Source organism: Mobula birostris, chromosome 14, assembly GCF_030028105.1.
Source record: "Mobula birostris isolate sMobBir1 chromosome 14, sMobBir1.hap1, whole genome shotgun sequence".
Classification (NCBI taxonomy): domain Eukaryota; kingdom Metazoa; phylum Chordata; class Chondrichthyes; order Myliobatiformes; family Myliobatidae; genus Mobula; species Mobula birostris.
This window is the reverse complement of record NC_092383.1, coordinates 26,873,663-26,879,662: the sequence shown is the minus strand read 5'-3', so window position 1 is coordinate 26,879,662 and position 6,000 is coordinate 26,873,663.

Below are 6,000 nucleotides of genomic sequence, written 5' to 3'. Positions count from 1 at the left end.
CTGTGTGTGGGTGGGTGTGAGGGAGGAAGAAACAGGGCTTGTTTTGCTGCTGTTGTTGTCTGTGTCATTCTGCTGAACTTGGTGGGCATGCTATATTGACGCCAGGATGTGTAGCAACACTAGAGGACCACCCCCAGGCTGCATTGGTCATTAATGCTAGCAATGCATTTCACTGTGTGTTTTCAGCAATCTCTGAATCGGAGTATTTGGAAATAGCCGGTGGTCGTGCGAGTACAATCGCAGCATTTAAGAGCCATTTGCATAGGCATGGTACCTGGAGAAGATAGGCTTGGAGGCTTATGGGCTGAATGCAGGTAGCTGGGACCAGCAGAGAGTATGCTGTGGTCAGCATGGACTAGTTAGGCCAAGGGACTGTTTCTGTGCAGCTGGCTGAGACTACAATCACCCACAGCTTGACTGTTTTCATCCTCTGGAGCAGACAGTACATGTTTTGCAGCTGCTGGTTATGCAAACAGTCCAAAATTCAATCTCCTCACGCCCACAATGTAAGGAGGTACAGCAGGAACAGCAGTGTCCTAGAACAATTAGGTGTGGTACAGGCTGTTTCTTTTATTAGGACTGGAAATGACACCAGGCTAAGTTCTACTTCACAATCAAAATGACAATGTGGTTCATCTAATTGAGTGAGGTAAATTGATTGGTACACTTAAGAGATTAAATCAATGTTTCATTGCTGGCTTGTATTAGGCCATTGCTGGCCTATTGTGGGCAAGACAATAGAGTGTACACTCCTACCTTGATTGAGCAATTGTCTGGACATTTCTCTTGGTCAATAATATTAAGCATGCCATATGGTCACATCAGCACGTATTACTCCATCTCTGAAATCCATTCCATTGAAGTCAATAAAATTAATTTCAGATTCAGAATTCAACACTATAAGAGTGTTTAACTCATCTGACAGGGAATTAATTTTGGCATACTTGTTCAAGTAAAGTTTAAAATTAATTCCAAACATAACAATGGTCTCTAAATTTGAAAAAGGAAAAGCAATATGACGGGGAATTTCAGATACTCAGTTTGACATTGTTCTAGTGAGGAATATTTTATTCCAAGAAACATCATAATACCATTAAGTAGTAGAGTTCAGGGACCTGGCTGATAAAGTTGGCAATAATGTCACCAAATTCACTTACATTGTTACTTAAGGTATTTCCATATTCAATGTAAGGAGCTTATGTTTGAAATGAGACAAGTGAACTTTCACTCTTTGTCCTGACAAAGGGTCTCGGCCCGAAACGTCAACTGTACCTCTTCCTATAGATGCTGTCTGGCCTACTGCATTCACCAGCATTTTTTAGGTGTGTTGCTTTCACTCTTTGTATCGGATCTGGCCAGTTCTGCTCTCAGCCATCCATCTGTAGTACAGATTTTTTTTCTCTTCATTGGCTTGGCTTACCTACCTGCCTACAGTTCTGCATTTCACAGCGTTTACAAGTTTTGCTGCTTGTGGCTGTGTCTTTCTCATTCTCTCTCTTTCTCTCTCTCAGTTTTCCAGCATCTGTAATTTTTGTTTCAGATTTTCATGGGGTTCCCAAATCTTTTGTGTTTCTCCAGTAATACTGATAATTTCAAAGTTCAAAGTAAATTTACTATCAAAGCACATATATGTCACCATATACAACCCTCTTGCAGGCATATTCAATAAATCCCAAATAAAATAATAAGCAAAATAGTATTTATGAAAGTCTGCACCAACTTGGGTGTTCAACCAATGTGTAAAATACAACAAGCTGTGCAAATACAAAACATAAATAATAATAATAATAAATAATAATAATAATAATAATAATAATAATAATAAGCAATAAATATCATCATGAGATGAAAAGTCCCTGAAAGTAAGTCCATAGGTTGTGGAAACACTTCAGTGAAATTGAGAGAAGTTATCCCTTTGGTTCAGGAGCCTGATTGCTGAGGGGTAATAACTGTTCCTGAACCTGGTGGCGTGAAGCCTGAAGTTCTCTACCTTCTTCCTGATGGCAGTAGTGAGAAGACAGCACCTCCTGGGTGGTGTGGGTCGCTGATGATGGATGCTGCTTTTCTGCGACAACTCAATTACAGCTAACCTGCTCACACAATGCAATTAAAATATTTTTTAAAAACAGCCTTGTACCCTGTGAACAATGTAAGATTATTTTAATCAACTATTAAGACTTATCTTAAGATAGCATATACAATGTGAATGGCTATTATTCATCTGCATTCACACTTTTTCTGATCTTGAACTTGCTATTTATTATACATATCTTTCAAACCTAGAAACAATGGGCATGAATATTAAAAGTTGGTGGCTGTTGAGAAGGTTCATTATTCCGATTATGCACAGAAATACGTTCCATAAAAATTAGTATCCACTCTCAGATGGATGTTTACAACCAAGTTCATTGTGAATTGTTTAACTGGATCTACTTGTGTTTAAGGGTTTATATAGTGAATGTTGATATGTCACATAATGATGATAATGATGATTGTGAATGTCAATGGCAATTTCTTTATTTTTTATTATTATAATTGAAGTTCAGTTCCATCATTAAGATTTTACATGATAAAGGTGAAAGTAGGAAAATAATATTTGAAAATGAAGTTAAAACTCAATTGGAGAAGCAAGTGATATCATTGAAAGTATTTCTAATGAGCACTTAGTTCAACGTTCTCTTGTGCCATGATTGCTATCCAGCTCGAACAGAATTGTACTGTGAAGCTATATTTTCAATGCAGAATACATAACTTTTCATGATCCATTTTATATATGAGTACGTGGTAGATTGAATATCGTGTAGGGATATCTATCTTCATGCACTTTAGTACAGAAATGAAGTCACGGACTATTTTCTAAATGGGGAGTCAGAAATTGGAGGTACAGTATAAAGATCCTAGTGCAGAATTCCCTAAATGTTAACTTTTAGGTTGAGTCAGCAAAACTGAAGGTCAATGCAATGTTACCATTCATTTTGAGAGGACTAGAATATAACAGCAAAGATGTAATGCTAAGGATTTATAAGGTATTGGTCAGACCATATTTAGAGCACTGTGAGCAGTTTTAGGCCCCATATCATGAAGAGCATGCCAGAAGGGTTTTGATATTGATCCCTGATCTGAAAAGGTTAATACATGACAAATATTTGATGGCTTGTTGCCTGTTATTGCTGGAATTCGAAGGATGGGGGAGAGTTATCTCAATGAAATCTACTGAATATCTAAAGGTCTGGATAGAATGAATAGGGAGAGGATGTTTTCAATAGTAGGAGAGTACAGGATCAGAGTGCAGAGCCTTATAATAAATGTACATCCATTTATAACAGAGCTGAGGAAGAATTTCTTTAGTCAGAGGGTGGTAAGTCTGCAGAATTCATTGCCATAGACATCTGGCAAGACCAAATTATTGAGTATATAGTTAAATATAATCAATAAATTTAAGGTAGGGGTTGATAGGTTCATGGTTAGTATGCATGCCAAAGGTTATGGGAGAAGGCAGGAGAATGAGATTGAGAGGGAATAATAAATCAGTAATGAAGAATGGTGAAGCAGACTCAATCCTGTCCCTACATCTATGGCCTTTTGGGTCTTCACATCACATCACATTCCCCATCTGAAAGAGAATCCCTCATTCTAACTCAACACTCATAATTGGGTCTAAACCTAACCCTTCCTACCAATGTTTTTCTGAGTTGTCATCAAACCTGCAGCCCAGTTAATAATTTGTCTACCCAAGTCAACAATCCCTTGCCCACTGACCTCCTTCACCATTCATCATCTGTTTGCCCGTAGATCACGGATGACTATCGATCTCAAGCACTGACTACTAACCTCAATTCCAATCTGGTCTTCCAATGTCAAACCTTCACAAATCCCTAACAGCTATAGGAAAAAGTTTGTTTTCCCTCTCTCTGACTTCCCTCTTTCATGATCTACAAGATGCCCTGTAAACAGCAGAGTCACTTCCACTACTTGGGCTTCAGCCTGTCGAGAATATATCCTTTATTTCACTCATCCCTCCCACAGTCTCTCTGCACTTTATATGTAGCTTGTTTCCTCACTTTCCCAGTGCTGCAGCAGTACCTCTGACCTGAAACATTAACCTTCTTTCTCTTTCCACAGATGTTGCTTGACCTTCTGAGTATTTGCAGCATTTCCAGTAAAATATTCATTATGGTTCAGACTCATCTTCTACAACTTGCAACAAAAGAAAGTCATTGCATTTTTTTGTTTATTTAAAATATTACTACATCATTGAAATTCCACTATTAGAAGTCACTTTATATATTTCATCTGCAGACAATTTAATCCTAGCTTAACCATATAGTGCTACACCGCTACTGTTTTGCAGTGTAAGTAGAGCTTTTATGTTGGAGTTTACTGTTATGGTTGTGTTGGATTCAGTACGGGAGCAAAACAGGTCACTAACAGATACCTCCTGTGTTTCAGAAGGACTTTATAAATTTCCTTACCGATGAAAGACCATCATAAATGCTATAAAATTTGAATGCTGTGTTTCTTGCAACGGAGTGATACATTGAAAATGTTGCTATCTTCAAAGCTCTGTAATCCTGAGGGAAATATTTCCAATGGGCAGTCAGAAAGATTGGCCTTATCCAGAATGACTGATTGGGTCGACTAAACAGTACTGTGCTTGAAAGCAGATATTTCCTCTTGTAATAACAACTGAAAATAGAGGCTACCACATTGTTAGTGCATGTCATGTCATCTTATTTCTTCTGAAAGTACGGGTGATTTTTAAAAGAATAATTTTGTCTTCTAACACAGTCGTGCCACAAATCAATTGTAATATTTGACATAGAATTAATCTCTGATCCCTGTAGAGTTAGTTAATCTTAGTCAAGGCCTCGACAGGGGTGAAACAAATCATGTCTAATTTTCAAATTCTGTTCATTTTTAATTCTTGTGGAACAAGTCAGATTTGTTTCTCAAAATTACAGTGGTATTCACCTCTCTGCTGGAAGATGGTTACACAGATGGCAGTTGACATCATTTGCCTATTGACACTTTAAATTAAGACATTCCTTTGAAACAGCAAAGCTTCTAAGATGCTGAGTTGACCTTTGAACTGCCATTAAATGTTTCTTCCTTGTCTTGAACTATGTGGACATACATTGAAGGCTGTTTCTGAATTTCTTTTCATTTGTAAACACAAAGTTAACAAGGCAAATTGCAACAAGGTAATCTCTCTCACATTGTGCAGGGTCATGAATTGCGCTGGTTTGAGGATGTTCTGTACTGTTAAGGGCATTGTCTCACAGAACGGACATTTAAACATTTGTCCTGTCTGATATATGCAAACGATCAATTTGCATCATTTTACAGACAAGCTATCTGGCCCACAGCTCCAACTACAAATCATAGGGTCAAAATATCTTTGTGCAGTTCACGGGATCTCATTACACCAAATATCATCTGCATGTCTCTTACTTCACAATACTGACTACATCTTTGGGTGTTGCTATACTGCAATTGTGAGATATAAATGCAAGCCTTTCATTCCAACTCAATTTAAATTTAGAAATATCTGGGAGCATATATCAGATTATATTCAGTAACAGGTGGTAAATAATCTCCTGGGTAATATGCTGAGAGGACAACTGGGGAGGATAATATACCAGTGACATAGTCAAGCAAAGATCCTTTATGTCCCAATCCAGGCACTAATGTCACTTAATCAAAGAAAGGGGATCCACCTACTTGCTTGCCAAGGCAAAGTAATGTTGCATTTGTTGTACGATGACTTGGGACAAAGCATTAAATGACTGGAGGATAAATGCTGGGCTCTATCTCTTTCCCCCATTCATTCACTAATTTTACAAGCAATATAAACCTTAGCAATTAATATCTGATAGGTATTACGCATTATCCATTCTATACCATTCAAAAGGGCTGCATGGTAGTGTAATGGTGAGCACAACGCTTTGTAGTACCAATGACCTGGGTTCAGTTCCAGTGGATGCCTGTAAGGAGTTAGTA